The sequence below is a fragment of the Choloepus didactylus genome, chromosome 3 (assembly GCF_015220235.1).
Source record: "Choloepus didactylus isolate mChoDid1 chromosome 3, mChoDid1.pri, whole genome shotgun sequence".
Taxonomy (NCBI): Eukaryota; Metazoa; Chordata; class Mammalia; order Pilosa; family Megalonychidae; genus Choloepus; species Choloepus didactylus.
The window spans coordinates 102,543,784-102,562,023 of record NC_051309.1 but is presented as its reverse complement, the minus strand read 5'-3'; the positions used below and the strand labels follow the sequence as shown (position 1 = coordinate 102,562,023).

General features: G+C 36.2%; 1 protein-coding gene across 6 annotated transcripts in view; it reads right to left on the bottom strand.

Moving 5' to 3' along the window:
• The window catches only part of BMPR1B (bone morphogenetic protein receptor type 1B), a 427,170-nt gene that overhangs the window by 227,342 nt on the left and 181,588 nt on the right, over positions 1-18,240 (bottom strand). For 3 of the 6 annotated variants that reach the window (XM_037830282.1, XM_037830285.1, XM_037830283.1), the window contains one exon: positions 11,158-11,319. The exons of the other annotated variants lie outside the window; for them this stretch is intronic. The gene's annotated coding sequence lies outside the window, so the exon portion shown is untranslated. The remainder of the gene's footprint in view (positions 1-11,157; positions 11,320-18,240) is intronic. 6 annotated transcript variants of the gene reach the window in all.

Below are 18,240 nucleotides of genomic sequence, written 5' to 3'. Positions count from 1 at the left end.
AGCTCTTCTGAAAAGAATCCCATCCTTCAAATTGACAGTTATAGTTTTCCCCAAAAATTTCTATTTGAAAGTGAATTTTTTATGAAATTTCTAATTAACACTGCCAACTTTTTTTAATGTTTAAAAATATGCTGTTACTCTCTAGAATAAGAAGAATGGCTATCTGTTTCTCAAGATGCAAATTATTTTATTATCAAAGTCTCTTCCAATTTATCTTTTAGAGGTACACTCTTCTGTCACCCATAAGCACCACTGTGTATATTTTTCTTTCCATCGTTATGAAAATTAAAGCAAACAGCACTACTTTGGGCTCTATTTGTGTGGTTTCTATGGTGGCAATCTGGATTTCGCACCTGGGATAACTGTATTTTGGGCAGAGAAGGAAAGTAAGAGACCAAGAAAAGAAGGGAGTAAGTTAGGGCAATGGTCAGTGCCTTTAAACATTTACTTTTCACTTGGAACAGCCTTTGGCCAAAATCTATAAAACTCTAAACTGACCCTTCAGCTTCCTGGCATGAAAGTATTTAGCATTATAATGTGAACACCATGACACTGGCAAGGTCATCAACTCTTTCCCTTGCTTGCTCTTAAGAAGCATTAAACTTCTGCTTCTCACCATGCCCCAAATTTCCACTTTCTGCTCCCCCTAAACCTAGTCAGGCCCTCCTTTAAGGGTTCTGTTGAGCAGACAATGGAAACACCATGTGGTGACTGGAAGTCTTTGATGGAAAACAGGTGACACATGGCGCTCTGCTTTCCCGGTACTTTTAAATGTACAGTTCTCCCCACTGCTGTCTTGTGAGGATGTCATCATGGGTGGTGTGTAAAACTAGTAGTTAGTAAAAGAAACACTGTACATTTTCTATCTTTGTGGGTTTTCTCTCTTGTCAACAAGGTCATTTCCTTGAATACCTGTATGAAGTATATCAATGGTTTTAAAACATTTCAGAAGGTTTATTTTTCCTAAAATAATATCTTAAAGATAAGTCCAGTAGATAACAGATAAAAGAGTGAAGAGTACAAGCCGAGAGGAAGGGTTGCAGAGCTTCACTAACTCAACCAGCCCACCTCCTCCTCAGCTCCCTGACACAGCTCCCTGGTCACCCCTCAGAATTCTAGCACAGAGACAGACAGGAGTTGAAAATCAGTTGAACAGACTGCACTCTTGACAATCACAGAGTTAATATTCATAGTGTTGACTATTCCAAGCAATGTAAGTTCGTAACACACAGTCATTTACAACTTTAAGAGTCAAAAGGGGTCACAAATATTTTCAACATATTTTGTTCCATTATTATGAGGAAAATCACATTATAAGGGCATTTTTAATTCTGGGGATTCATAAAGTAGCAGGCCCAGGTTCTTAAAAATGCATTATATCCTCTTAAATTGTTTTAAATGGAGGGGAAAAAAATCACTGTATTTATGGTAACAAGCTATTAGTGAGTTAGTTATAAAGCATAAACTTAAGGTCGGAATTATGCGAAACCTTATTAGTTAATAGAAACTGTTGCAGTAGTTTCAGAAAGGGAAAGAAAAATAAACAATGGTCCTCTTGCCTCATCACCATGCAAACAGATGTCCAGAAGTTTAAAACATTCTGCTGCATTTTTGTTGAGTCTTCATAAAACTGACAAAAGACAAGGTAAAGTTTTAAAAAGACAATAAAAATGCTTTTAAAAGTACACTACCTTTAGTGTCACAACAAGACCTCATTTTCAAAGAAACATGGTTGGACACCATAAAAATTTCTGTGTAATTCTATTACATGTCTTCAAGAGGCAGTCACTTAAGATATTAGCATTTAATCACTTCCTACTTGAAAGCATGAGTTTTAATAGCTCATAACATATTGTATTGTAATAGTTTGTTGATGGATTTAAAAAGTTATTTGTACTTGCAAAACTTCTCACAAGGAAGTGCATGCCTTCAGAGCAGGATGTGGGTTTTATTGATCTTCGTTTGGTTATTCATCATTCACTGAAAACTACAACTGTATACCTGTTAGTCCAAATGCTAACACTTACAAGTAATATGTATGTGTGTAAAAAAGTCACAGTCCCTACCCATAGATAGTAGAAGTATTTAAAAAAGACAAATAAGAAAACATGATTATAATACATTATATTAAAGATAAGTTTAGTGTGCCACAGGGCCCAGAGATGGGACATTCATCTGGAACTGCACCTGCAATAGCAGAGAATGGAGTATGTGGGCTATAGGGAAGCATCAAATAGGTTCTGAAGACCACTGGGAGTTAATCACGGCAAGTGTGGTGAAGTATCAGTCAGAAGATACTAGCAGGACCACATATTTAAGAGTTTGGGTGCCATACTGAGGATTTTGCACTTTATTCTAGGGAACCATTCAAGTATGAGTTTTAGAAAAATCACTCTGTCTATAAAGCAGAGACAAGAATGGATCAAAACTGGCTGCATGGAGACCAGTTAAGAGACAGTTATGGTGGCTCAGTTGAGATATGACAGAGTCCTAAATTCAAGCTGTAGTAATCAGTAGAGACAATGGTGGACAGACTTGAGAAGTATCACAGATATTCAACAGGCAAGACTTAAAACCTGAGGTAAGAAGGCAGACAGCGGTCATGGCATTATGGACAATTTCTAGGTTTAGTTTTGGCAACAGAGAGAATAATGGTGATGTTTACACGAGGAACACAGGAGGAGAGGTAAATTTGATGGGGCATACAAGATGAGTTTAGTCTGGGACATGTCAAGCTCGAAGCGCCTGTTTACATTCCAAGTGGAAATGTGTAGAAGTCATTGGACACAAAGTATGGTGCATGGGAGAGAGACCGGTTCTGGGGATACAAAATATGAGAATCATCAGCATACAGTGCTGATAAAGGAAGCCAACAGAGTAGACCGAATGAGCCAGGAGAGAGCCTAGAGAACTAAGCCTCAGACTGAACTCTAGAGGAAAAGGAGAAACCTGCAGTGGAAAGTGAGAAGCAGCAGCATACAATGTCTTATTGAAGGACTCATAGGGAAAAACAAAAAAAAAAACACAGATCTTTAACCCAATTTGCATAAGACAACAAGAGATGGTTCCATTCAGTACTGTCTCAGAAGAAACAGTCAGAAAGTAGATTCAGATGTTAACTCTTTGAGCGATTTTTAGTTTACCAAGATGAAAATGAAACTGGTCAGCCATCACACACATTACAGATTTCTCCATACAACTCCATCTCCAGGAAGAAACTTATGAAAGAACTTTACAAAACCATTAGTGAGACCTGGGGATACTAATTTTTTTTTAAAAAAGGGGTCATACATATTTATTCATCAGGTAAGGCTATGGAGAAAAGTCACATTTAAGGCCTATTTTACCAAATTTCTACTTTTTCTTACCAAAAACAGCTCCTTCATCTGACTTCCTGATTTCTGTTAATAAAATAACCAGCATTCCAGAAGCAGCCTCAAAACTTTGGAGTTCTCCGTAACTCAGGTCTCCCTCATCCTTTGTATCCAATTAGCTGTCAAATATAATAGATCCCACACACTCAATGTGCCAGGCATCTGTCTCCTTCTTTGCATGACCTCTGCCACAATGCAGTTAGGCCCTTTACTATCTGTGCAATATCTTCTGGAAATATTGCAATTCATCCCATGCACAGTCAGAACTGCTCTCCATAAACTCCCTTTCAGGTTACTGCTTTTGAGCCTTGAATGGTAATTAATACTCTGACTAGCAAATTAAGTGAACTCTCCTTGGCCTGGCATTTAAGACACATACAAGGCAGTTTTCTTCATGCACCCCCTATTTCAGACTTGCCATTCTGGAACTTCGCTTCTTCACCTCTCGCCAGTTTCTGCCCTCCCTAACTCTACTCATGCTGTTTCTGCCAAATGAGTGTCCTTTCCTCTATATCCTCAACAAATGGCTACGGATTCTTCAATAACATGTCTCAAACTTCGGTCCCTTCATAATCACAAACACTGGTTCCTTCGTGATGATTTTCTTTTTCTTCATTCTCCTCTGACCCTGCCCTTCATTCTCCTCTGACCCTGCCCTTCATTTCTGCGCCTGGCACAGAATGCTTAAGCCTCCTACAGTTCTTAAGTTTTATCTTGAATATTATTCATTTTCACTTTTGCCTTATGACATTAATAATCCATTAGCTCCATAAGGGCAGGTAACACGCCATGACTATTTCTCTTCTAGAAGAGCCTAGTGATCATAGTTAACTCTCAACAATATCTGTTAAATTTACTTGAAAATGTTAATGTAATGCAGGTTAGAGTCAATCCAATTCATTGTGACCCACAAAGAATTAAATGAACTGCTCTCTACCCTGGAGCTTTTATGGTGCCTTTCTTGTGCACCAAGTCTGTGACTTGCTCTAGTTTTGTTGGGATCCTCTGAGTAAACCAGTTGTTGTCAGTGAAATTTAAGAACTTAGGAGGAATGCATTATATACAAATTGCATTCCAACAAAGAAAGTAAATATTAGGTCAAATTTAAAAAGGAAATTTCTTTTTAAAAATAATTCCTGTTATTCTACTAAAAAAAAATGGCCCTTTTATTAAATTTTAAAATAAACTGAAATGGTTTAAATTAAAAACATTTTTTTGAAGGCCATCACATGTTAATTTGTGGCAATCCATTTTCTAAATGTTATCTACTAGATTCTCATTTTATGAATACACATTCAAAGGTGCTATTGTACACTAATTTTTTAAACTACAAAAAGCAAACATATCCATTCCACACACACACACACACACACACACACACACACACACACACACGACTCTACCTATAAATCAATATAACACTATAAGATTCAGTGAAAACAGTGACAGCTTTTAAAAAATGCAACAAAATGTATAGCCAAATAACTCATGAAACTCAGCATGCATTGCTGACTTTGGACATGATCACTGAATTTAACAAGGTGTTCTTGAGAGAAACAAAATAAAACAAATCCCCAGAGCATCCATTCAAAATGGCAGATGTCTCTGAATTCCAGGGCAAACTCCTCTAGGCTAATATTGTGGTTGGCCTTAAATAAAAATTACAAAATTTAAACATCTTTCAGTTAATACTTCAGAACATAGGAAAACACTTTGCTAAATTCTGGCTATCAAGCACAGCACGAAAAGTAAAGTAATATAATAGACCTAAATATGATCATGTAGTATTTCTTTATGGGTAAGATCAAGAAGAATTTGATAGAAAATTTGCAAAACCCATAAAGCACCTGTTCAGAAGAAACAGCACTAAATATTCTGCAGTGCAATTTGGATGAGCACACCTGTTTGTCACAAGTACTATTTTACAAAGTCATTCACATTGAGTCACACATATCAAAGCTGTCATTAAAAAACAAAAAAGAAAAAATTTTTGCCTCACAGATAATCTTTGCTGTATGAAATTGGATTGCTGCAAGTTACCATTTGCTGAATTCTTGTAAAGCCCCCAAATGCTGTCTGTCACAGACTGGCACAACCCAATAAAAGTTATTTCCCACCAACTCCCCAGCACCACTACCACCACCAATTCAACTATAAAAATCCACTTGGTTCCTTGCCTTACTGCTTTGACTAGATGGTTAAAGTCCTTATGGTTACCCAAATTTCCATGAAAATCTCTCCAGTACCATGTCCAACTTTCAAAGCACTTTTGTGCTTTCAAGTGTGAATTTGACACAGACTTACGATTTTTAAAGCATCTGCTCTGAATTGTTTTTTTAACACTAGGTGAATGATTTCTGCTGATCTGTGAAACTATTCTCAAATAATTATTGTAACTACTAACGACATGTGGCTGGCTAAGGTTAGGAATCCAACATGTGAGTAAGAAAAACAGCAGCAAAACTGACTGACTTGCATTGGGTCATATTGCTTATCTTTGGCATCATCAATTCTTAGCTTCCCTATAGCCATGTACTATTTCAGTACTGTCTTCAGATGAATGGCCACTTTTCATCATCCCTAACATCTTTTTCTCAAAACTTACATCTCTAAAAAAATTATATTCCTGGGGAAAGAAAAGGAAAACCGTAGCCATAGATTGTGACACTGATTACAAAATATATATGGTAATTTTGTTGTTCTCCATATGGTATGGAAAGAATCCACATTCCAAATATCATGCTGGAATCTGGATGGCAGCAGGATAGGTCTTCCTAAACAGGAAAAGGAAGGTCAATAAATTTCTCATCTAACAAAAAGGAGGTTCCAGCACTAGGAAGTAGAGAGGAAAACAGGAATCCAGCATATTATTTTGTATAGTCTAACACAAACTCTTCGCTTTATTAGGTGACAAAGCTAAGGTCTAAGCAAGCAGAAAATTTTACTTCTAGGTAGGTAAACTAAATTAGGAAGGTCCAGAAAAAAGTACTGAAGGACTGATATATCAAGCAAAACACCTTCAATGGCAAGAAACTACTGAAACTAACTTAAACACCAAGATTACTGGGCTCACATAAGTTAAGTAGCACAAGCTTCAGGCAAAGCTTGATTCAATAGCTCAATGAAATAACCAAGGACCCAGGTTCCTTTTCAGTATTCTACCACACCATTTTACCTAATTGTTCCAACACAGAAGCTAGCAATTCCTGAAGCTAAATGTTCGTGTTCAGCAGGAAAGAAAGAGCATTGTTGTTCCAAAATGCATAACCAAAGTTCTGTGATAGAACTGAATTGGTTTAGATCGCCTACCCAGGCTACGTACATCGCTACAGCAAGAAGGATGAAACACACAGATTCTCTAGGCCTAGGTCACATGCAGGGGGTGAAGTCAGCTTCCCTGGAAATTTATAGATACTCAGAAAAAAAAAGTGGGCTGTTGGTAGGAGGGAAGTGGCCAAATGAATGTTGGAGAAGCAGCCAAACAGTCCACCCTAACAAGCAACTCTTGGACACATTCTGATCCTATATCTGAAACGGTTTTTCATAGCCTCTCTTTAGAGATGTGGTGGTGGGGTAAGCAAGAATATATTTGCTGTCAAAATAAACAAAATACCCCAAGTGTGCTCATTTCTAATTAAGGTAGTATTGGACTAGGTTTCCCTTTGGGTTTGTACAACTTTCTCAAATTTTGTCATGTTGAGAAAGCAAAATGTAAAGCAAAAATTTCAGCAATATTATTTTCTCCATTTTACAGTACAGTAAGTTTAGTCTAGAAATATAAAGGCAAGAACAATACTTGATGCTGGAAAAATAAAAAGAACAATACTTATTACTATATAAAGCAACAACACAGCTGATAGCATGATTTTAGTACTTCTGAAACTCTAACATTACCAGTTTTGTCCCAGAAAAAGCGAAGACAAGTAATGACAATTGCCAAATAGGAGTAATATGGTTGTAAATGTTTTAAATGCCTGCAGGCAGGGAGGAAAAGGAAAATCATTCTCAAAGGGGCCAGATTTCTTCCACAAATGAAACAGAACACTACAATCCCCAAATGGCATGTAGAATATAGAGTTAAACTGATCTTCTCCTAGTGTAATTCCCTGCAAGATAATCTCCAAGAGAACATGATTTCAAACTATTATGACTATGAATTACAATAAGAAATACATTTTGTATTATACTCCAGCATGCATGATCTTGTGCGCACACATAACTGAAGCAAAAGTTTCACAAACCGTTAACCTTATTATTTGAGATAAAATTTGATATTTTCTACACTATTCAAATAAATTTTTTAAAATGACATCCTCTCAAGAGTAGTTTACTCAGCACTTTATTTAGCTCCACATTGTAGATTTTCCTAAAGCACAGCCTAAGTGTGAGCCAAACCTTTCAGAAGATCATGGTCAAAGGGATCTAGAACCAAAATTATCATTGAGCTCAAAGGGATGGTAAATATCATGTAATCTAGTACATTTCAAACTGTGCTCAGGGGTAGGTAGGGGCAAACAGAGTGGAGGAAGTTTTATACCACCCCCATGTCCCACCATTCCATCTACAACAAGAAAATGTCTGTATTACCTATTTTACAACCATAGCTGCATAAGACTCTTAATTTGAACAATGAGCTTTGTGGCTGAAGGAATAGATAATCCAAACTTCAAATTTTTTCATCTGAGAAACTGAAGTCCAGGAATGTTCACTCATTTATCTGTATCCAGGGGAAGTACCAGAATTTATAGTTGGGGTTCTGAAATTCAATCAAAATTTACTGAGCCATCTACTATTAGTAGTCACGTGAAGCAGTAAATTAACTATTAATTTGACTTTATTTTGATATGTCAAATAAAGACACATCAAAGAGCCATCCAGAGATAAAATCTGACTCTAAGGAAAAATTTTCCATATAGTAAGTAATAGCATGCTAACTAAGATGATTCAAATGTCAGAAAATTATAACATATATTATAATTGAGATGAAAATTTCTTGGCATCACAGCTATGAAGAAATTACAATTAAGGGATCCTCTCTGCTTTAGGTTTTAAAATCATATTACTAACTTTAAAAGAAAAAAATTATAGCTCTATTTATAAAAGACTATTAACAAACTATTGAAATTACTGTTTGTGGTTTGTAAATTGAACTAATTTTGCACTTAATATACATAATGTTTTATTTATGGTTTGCTGTATGTAGTATATACTAAGATTGTTTTAATAGTATGACAAAAAAGCATATTATACACACAAACAAAAAATATCCAGGCTGCACACACATATAAGAAACATGTTAAGAAAAGGAGAATTAGAAATTTTTTAATAAAGATTTGCTAACCCAAGGTTATTTATTTGAAATATGAGATTTTTTTAGGTGATCATATTTAGTCACTAAAAAAGAACTCTACTTATTTTTCTCCTTCACCAACTTCCCAAAAGACACTGCAAAGTTCAAAAACATCTCAATATATTGTTCAGTTTTAATGCTATCTTTCTGCAAGTAGACAAGGCGTACTTATCTTCCTGCAGCATACAGCACTATTACTCTAGGCTTAGTGAAGTGTGGCTCTAATAATTCTGTTCACATTTCAACATTAACCAAGCTAAAAGCACTCTCTGAGGTCATATTGTTCCTCAAAAATATCCTGTTTCAGTCTCTAGAGGAAAGACAGGTTCAGAATGCCAACCAGATTCTTTGCAGCTGAGAAAAAGTAATGTCAGGGTCTGGTGAAGGAGTGGGAGTTTCAACTCTTCTACTACAATTCTTTTTTAACGTTTAGGTGCTACTTTTCTTAGTGGAGAGACGTGCAATTCAATGGTTAACAGGGGGTAAAAACACACTTCCTTAACCTATTCAGAAGAAAAAGATAATGAAGCAAACAACTTCGAACACATTATTCCAGGACGAAATGTTCACAGATAACCGTGATGAGTTATCTCCCGTTGAAAGAACACATAAAAATATTTAGTTAGTTGCTTTTTTTTTTTTGCCACTTGGAAAACAATAATTTACCAGTGCCAAACCTTAAAATGAGCAGTCAAATTAATTATGGAGCTATTTGTGATTTGAATTTCTCCCAAAAATGTAATGAAGTGAGTATTCTCTGAAATAGAGGTCACTGTTTAAAATCAGCCAGCATTTGGCATGTTTTGTGGTTCTGCTTATGCTCCTTGGCAACAACATTACAGCTAACCAGAATCTTTTTTTTTTTAACTGCTGTTTCTTAGTGTGTTTGACAACTCCTCACTCCCACAGCCTTTTAACATGGGGCTTCCCCAGTCAGAGATGCAGATTCCACACTGAGCCCATAAAACAATTAGTGGGAGGCCTTGGCATTGCTTTCAAAGACCTTTATAAAAAGCCAATGCAGCTAGCTGTGTGAAATTTGACATGTGGGGAGCCCCCATAAAACTCTTTAATGGAAACTGGGGGCTTCTTCTGGAAAAGGTTGAGAAGCTGGGCACTTGCTGTGTAATTAATATAGTTAGTTAACAAGAGACAATAAGCATTTCAATAAAAATAACCAGAAGGCAATAAAAAAACTTGAAAACTCTGTGAAATATTTTACATTTGGAATAGTAGTTGAAATCATCGTTCTTTATAAAGAGGGTATTCTTTGTGTATTGGTAAGGTTGTATTTTGTTTAACTTTAGAAGAATTTGTTAGTATGTCATATAACTAATACACAAAAAACAATTAACATGTATTTTCCTCTTTTTCAATGTATCCACCACATCTGTTTTTGAACAACATATAAAATACTATTTGGAGAATCTCCCTGGAAATTCTGAACCCAGAGACAGAGAAAACTTGTAAGAGCATAATTTTTCCACTAGGGGCACAATAATCCAATACAGAATTAAAAGGGGGAATTGTTAATATTCATAAACAATTGGAAGACTATTACTTTCAAAGAGCAGAAGAATATGATAATAAAATGAAAGCACTGTCCCCACTTTTTTTTTCAGCAGCTTCTGCAAGAGTATGAAAAAATGACTCAGAGAAGCTCCTAATATAACAGCAATGGACCTAATGATCCTCTTACGATAACATTTTTAGAAAATTTAACTTATTTTCTTTGATAGTTCCCAATCCCATATAAAAACCTGGATGACTGGATCATACAGTTTGGCCGTAATATAGAGAGGGCTCAGCGTATGATAAAAGAAAAGCATGGACATATAGAAAGGAAGGTCTACCCATTTTGGCCATGAAAAAATATTGGAAGCAAAGGCAGATGGACAGCAGGGAAATTAAATGACCTCACAAAACCCCGGCCTGAACCTTTTTGGGGCCTGGTTAAAGAGGCAGCTCTGTCAAAACATTCAGTTATGTATCAGGCACCAAGAACATCTCATCTAGAGACTCATGCCTCAGGCATAACCTAGGGAAGGTTGCAGGTATCTCCACAATGTTTATCAAATACCTATTAGTGTATCACAATATAAAATTTTCCAGGTTACAACTACCATTTAAGAAAAAAGTATATGAGACCAGTGTAGAAAACATCGAGATGTGTCTCAAGTAGCAAGGATGGGTATTGATTTGCAAAACTTTTGTTTTAGTTAGGTGTGTGCACAAGAGCATGCATGCTGGATTGTAATGTAAAATGTATTTCTAATTGTAGTTCATAATCATAACAGATTAAAAGCAGGCACTGTAGGGGACCAACTATCAGTTCAACTCTGTATCCTACATGACACGGGGATAGTAATGTAGCTTGGAAGAGAGTGTTGGCAGTTAGATATACCTAATACTGTACCATAACTGGATACTCACAGCTTGGGAGTAGCTTGCAGAGGATTCAGAACTTCCCACAGGTCCTACTGAGAGGTACAGCCAGGCTGAGAGGGTTGGAGTAGGCCAGGCTCAGGATGAAGGGCTGAATTACTTGAGGTCTTCACAAAGGTAAACAGAGTGGTGGGCTTCAGTAATACCTACCTAAATAGTAACCCCAAAAACAGAAAGAACCAGTCACCCCTTAGCAGACACGTGTCTAGGCTCATATCAAACCAACCTCCTAAAAGCAGAGGACCCACAATGATAGAGAGAACACAGAACAGACCCACGGCCACTGGAGATGGTACAGATGCTCCCCTATGGAATGATAAGGGAAGACTTCAGGGAAAATAAAAGATTAAGTATTTACACGCCAATCGAAAGTGGTTTTAACCAGTGGATAAAATATTAACTGACAAGGTTATATTTTTAATAGCCAGGTAGTCAGCAAAGAATGAGCTAATGAGGAATTTTAAATCCATTAGCAATAATATAGAAGTTGTATTTCTTTCTGTGTAATAATGAATACATCTGCCTTCTTCCTACATCTATCATTTAAAATGAGGCTACATATGAGAATAAACAACAATTTCTTATTAATGCAATACGATATAAGCATGCTTGAGCAATTTTAATAGGATTACTTCAAGACTTAAGTTTGAGCAAAATTAGAGAACAAAAACCTTCACTCCAGAATAATTGAGAAAACACTTCTGTTATTTGTGGAGTTGTTGGTAATATCAAGTGTGATTGTGCATGCACACAAAGAAGTGGCAACTATGAAGTAATAAAAATAATCAAATAAATTATACATGAAAATTCATTAATCATTTATATTAATATATTCACTATGTTAATGTGAATGTGTCTTGATTGCAAAAATTACTTTAAAGAGAGAAAAGATAAGATCTAACATTTGCCAAATTGGACAAATATATTTAAATTACTTAAAGAAAAAGTATAGAATTATATTTTGCAACTTGGCTTCAACTAAAAAGGACAATTTACATGTGCTTTTGTAAGTTTTTTGAGTTACAGAGGGAGGAAGTAAGAGAGAGTGATTCAAAATAGTTCTGATGAGAGAGTGAGTCAAAGTAGTTCTGATAACTATCTCCCTGCAAGTATTAAAACTTCAATGACTTTTTCAGAACAAGATGCAAATAACTCATGTTCTTTCCAGGTTATGGTTTTAGTCAATTATAAAAAAGAAGAAAAAAATGTAAGCACAGCTAGAACGTCAATGGCAATGAAAGATGGACGATCAAATATTAAAGTATAATGATTCTGTAACATAGACAGGTGCTTTAACTTAAAATAATACCTTCAAAGCTACAAGTGAAATTCAAGGTATTTTAGTATTGTTACCTGATAAGGATGAGGAGGTCATATAAAGTTTCAAAATAATGGAGTAAATCATCTTTCATCATTTTTAAATGGCCTTCTATATTCTATAGCAATCTTTCAAGTTTTAAAATAATGGGGTAAATCATCTTTCATCATTTTAAAATGGCCTTCTATATTCTATAGCAAGCCTTCAATTTTGAACAATCAAAATCTCCATAAGAAACATTATGCAATCATTAGCTTTATTATGTGCCATAATAAATTAGTATCATACAGTGCATTATTACTAAAATATATGCACCCTATGAAATACATTTTAACACCTTAAAATTCCAATAAAAGTCAAAGTTTTAGACTGCTTTTTCAGTCGAAACTAAATTAAATATATTTTCACTTTAATCTGTATGATCTCTCAGTCCCAAAGTCAGATCTTGAATATTATCATCATCCCCAAATGTCCCATCTCAAAATTCACTTAGTCAAACATCTTAAAGAGACCATCAGCTTCTCTTTCCCCTGCTTACTCATTCAACTACATCCATGAAGACCATTCTTTGACTTCACTGGAGCCTCAAGTCATTGACTCCTTAACTCTCTCAGAACCCATCATCTTCTCCTTCCTTTGCATGCTGTCTGACACTAAGGACTGGAGTTCCTCAGTTCAGAGCTAGGCTCTCTCCTCAACTCACTTAATGCTCTTTCTTGGTGAACATATCTTGGCTCATAGCTTCAAACACCAATGGTGATGTCTAGCCCAAACCTCTCTGGTTCCAGGCCTGTATATTCCAACCCACTATTCCAAAACCAATCTCATTTTCTTAATCTACAAACCTGGTCCTTCTTCAGTGTTCAATGAAAGGGCCCCATCTCTTAAGCTGTACAAGCAACTAGCAGTCACCTTTGAGACCATCCTCCTTTCACCCGAATTTTCCAAACAACCAACATACATTTTATGTTCTGTGTATCCTTCAGATTTGTTCACTTCGCTCCATTTCTATCACCTAAACTCAAACCCCTCAGTGACCCGCCTGTGTAAGTCAAATAAACCTTCAGAGGTACTCACAGCATCACGTAATCACGTACATCTACTTCATACCACGTGTCAGATTTGCAATTTTACATTTTGTAGTGTGATTATTTTAATAATGTCTCCACTAGATCTGCACTGTCCAATATGATAGCCACTAGTCACATGCAGTTATTTACATGTAAACAAATTAAAATTAAATAAAATTAGGAATTTGGTTCTTCAGTTGCACTAGCCGTATTTCAAGTGTTCAGTAGCCACATGTGCCCAGTGGCTATTATATTGAACAACGAAGACATAGAACATTTCCATCATCACAGAAGTTCTACTGAACAATGCTGAATAAAATGTACACTCCATGACAGCAGGGATTACACCAATTTGTACCCACCATTTAGCACCTATCACTTATCACAGAGTCTCAGACATAGTAGGCTACACACACATACACACACACACACAATGAATTAATTAATGAGCATGAACATAAAGACAATGAACACTGGCCAGATACTGTCTTCTAAAATTCCATATATTATTTAGCGTATCTCTTTCCCATTCTTAGAACCTCTTGAGAAAGCAGAACAAGGCTTACATACTTAGACGAAATGACAGAGTGTCAAAAATGTGATGAGACAGACATGAGAACATGAGGAACATTCAAGAAAAAACTAAACATGCATATATCCTTGTTATTCAGAAGGAAAAATATGGTAAAAACTAAAAGATTATAAATTTATTATTGCCATTCATTAATGCCAGGCCTTCTTCTGATGTTTCTGTCATGTTAAGGATCTCTTGGTTTTGCAGGAGTTCCCATCCTTACAAGGGTTAATGAAAGGAAAGGAATTTTTCAAAGTCAAAAAATTATCAGCAATGGCAGAAACTCTGAATGTCATTTCAAGGGTTGTGCTGTTGTTCTTGTTAATCTTAAGACTCATTACTGCCTTTTAGATAAGTAAGTTTAAAAGTTAGTAATGTAAATCTCGTGGCATCTGTTGTTGAAATGAAGAGGGAAGCAGAATGCACGCTCAATCTCTGCTTGTGAGCTACATAATACATACACACTGACTACTTGAAAAATATTTCCTAATGGAATTCTCACTCAACTGTAACTAGAATTATCTTTATAAAACGTAAATCAAATCCTCTTCAACCCAAGGAGTGTCACCTCTCCCAAAAGCAATACAATTTTTAAACTGTATTTGAAAGTGATTTTTTTCCCAAGTTCTAAGGATTTTAGGGAAAATGGTCTTTGAAAATCGGCTGCAAAAACAAACAAACAAAAAAATTTTAAGCACACCATGACTGGAAGAAAATGAAACAAAATAGGAATGAGGTATAGAAACAGTGAATCAAAATTTAACATTTAACTCTGTCCAAGGCTCACTCCCCCTGAGTTTTAGGGTCCTTATAGGCAAGGAAGAGGTTCGACTACTTTTAATAACCCTCAGATGAGTTGCGGAGAGAAAAAGTCCCTCTGTAAAAGTACATGTCAGAATCCCCCGTGAGGTGCTCTCAAACTACAGAGGATTCCCAGGCCCTTTATTCCTCCTGGAGATTCTAATACAACCCTGCTGGCAGAGGCAGCTGGTTGTCTACCAAAGATCTGTGCTTCCCTTCCACAGGGGTGAGTTGTTGGAGAGCAGTGATCCATCATATTTCCCACCCCCCATATTAGGTGGGGGTCTGTGGCTGAGTCTCGTCAAGGAGATGTGAGTAGAAGTTATAAATGTCACTTCAGGGTTTAAGTAGATGAAAACCAGATGGGTCTTCACCACTCTCTCTCTTCTTCCATACGCCATTTGGCTGGGGACCCCAAGCAACTCTGGGAGCCCTATGCCAAAGATGGTATAGCCTATATCAACCTGGATCCTCCCCACCTCACCTACATCACCCCGTCCCGTTATCAATTACCTTGTACCTTACGTAAGTGGGAAATAAATATCTATTGTGCTAATCCACTAAGATTTGGAGATTTATGTGTTACAGGAGCTAGGATGACCTCAACAAATACACCCTCCTATGTGGGCATGTCCCCAAACCACTGCCCAAGGTTGACACTTAATGACATGGAGAGCCACCGTTAGTAATGGTAGCATGTAATGTCCCTTAGATGGACTACAGCAGAAAGGAGATTGAAAAAGCTATGACTTAATATTCTTTAATACTTTTCAAATCTCTAATTTTGATACACAGTTATCAAGGCTTAATTTGAATACACTCATGCAATAAGTGGACACATTAATTTGATATCACATTGTCTCTTCAAATGATTTGGCAAGTAATGAGTTCAATAAAATTTCCTAAGTTTTCACAAGCTACACCAAAGACTACAACTACTACAGGAATCCTGGAAACAGAAAAGTCATTTACTTTAAACTCCAGCAAAACAAGTTGCTTGTAATTCTTAAACATACCATAATATTCAATGACTCCATGGTACCTTGCTGACTTTCTTCTCTGTTCATATCAGCCACCAAACTTACTTTATGTTTCAAATCAAAGCTTCAGTGTCACTCTCCTTAGCAAACCTTTTTTACCCTCCTTCCTAGAGTTAATCCTTCTCATGTCTTTCCCTTTCCAAGAGGTAGTGCAATTTAATGGTTTATACATCTATCCATTTCCCAGACTCCCTGAGCAAACTATTCAGTCTCATTCATCTCTCTATACTAAGTCTGGCACCAAGCCAGTAAAACTTACACTTTAAATAAAACTTTATGAATGAATGAATGAATGATTTCCTCCACTCTTCCCACTGTACAAAAATAAAAGAGTAAACAGTCTGTTTTGAATATATTAGTATGTATCAAATACCCAAAAATAGGTCAGTGAGATTAAAAATAGTGTATTATATATGTGTTTGACTTAACTACCGGATAAGTCCATTTACTAAGTTCTCCTTTTTATTATTAAGAATTTTTGAACTGAATTATGTGAAAAATTTTAATACTGTAGCTTAATTTCACAGTGTTGTAGAAATAAGCAATTATATTTAAAAACACAGTTACAAATTTAATCAATATCTAAACTTATGAATAAGAATTATTTGGCTTACTTGTGTCTACTTTTTTGGCTCTGGTTTCTAATAGAAGGAAAGAACTCAAAAGATTTCAATTTACTTCAGTGAATACATCTGGAGTCCCCACTAAGCTCAGAGCAAGTATCATGAGTTCAGTAAAATTTCCTAAGTTTCCATAAACTACACCAAAGACCACAGCTACGACAAGAGTCCTGGAAATAGAAAAATCATTCACTTTAAACTCCTGCAAAACCAAGTTCCTTGTAATTTTTAAATTCACCGTGATATTCAATGACTCCACGGCACCTTGCTGGCTTTCTCTAAAATTGTTCACATCAGCCAACAAACTTACTTGGGTGAGTATTAGCTGAGATAATTATTTTTTTCTTTGATTTTGCAAAATTAAAAAAAATACTGCAGAGAATATGAAATGAAGCATACTTTTAAGTGAAATGACTTCTAATGAAATCAGAAGGTTCTCAGAGGAAAGATGAGAGTAACTTTCATCTCAGGGTCATTTATTTGCCATATATCTATCCCAGCCTTGTAAGGCACACAGCCTAAAGCAATCCCAGACCCTTTAGTGTGAAGGTGTCACCAAAAACTCCAGTACTGGATCTGGGAGCAGATTTAAAATTAGATTTACAAACTTGGAAAGTCTTTTAAAGGCTCTTAAAAATTATAAGAAAGCTTCAAGTACAGTTTTCTTACGTGGGTGATATTGAACAAGAATGCCACCTTGGGACCCAGCTCAGAAACTCTTTTTTCTAGCTACAGAAGTAACTTAAGGAAATACGAAAATTAATTAACATTCCAGGGATCCCATGCAACCGCAGGCACCTGGAGGCACAATAGGCCCACAATCTCCAGCCACTCAGCCGTGCAGAGGTTTCTGAGTGGGTTGGTCCAGAACTCACCTTAAAGGTGTGCAAAGGCTGTCTGCTTTACCATAGCATACCTCTTGTACCATCTCACAGATGATTACAGAGAGAAGAAGAAGCAATTAAATAACATGTAAAATCAGGAAGAGGTAAAAGAGGAAGGAAGTTAGGAGAAATTTTTCAGGGAGGCATCTTCGCAGGCCTCTAAATAAGATGACTATGCAGCAGCTATCACATTGTACTTACTTTGCACTAACTATTGTTCTAAGTACTTCAGAGATATTGAATTTTTTCATCTTTACAACAATATCACAAGATGGGCATTAATATTAACCCCATTTTATTCATGAGTAAATTGACGCACAAAGCAATTAAATAACTTGCCCAAAGTCACATTCCCATAAACGGCAGAGTCTGGCAGCCTTGTTCAGATGTTATTTCCTAGTCTCTACACCACATCTGCCTCTCATGTTGGGTATTTGGCATATTTAAAGCTAGACAGGAGTAAGATGATGAGTAGATAAGAACTAGGGACATGGAGGAATTAATAAAGCAAAGAATATGGGTTTTCATAATTCTTTTAAAGAGAGAAGACATCTCACATGAAAGCATTAATGAGGCACCAACAGAATTGAAGAAGAAACCTGTCTTCAGCTGCAGATATCTATCACTCTACCATTTACTCACGACTGAGCTTCTGAAATACCTACCTAAGATAAAAGTATTGCGGCTGAAGATAGATGTTTGGGAATCATCAACACGCAAATAGTAAGGAGAGCCTTGAAAAAAGGTGATATCATTAAGGAGAC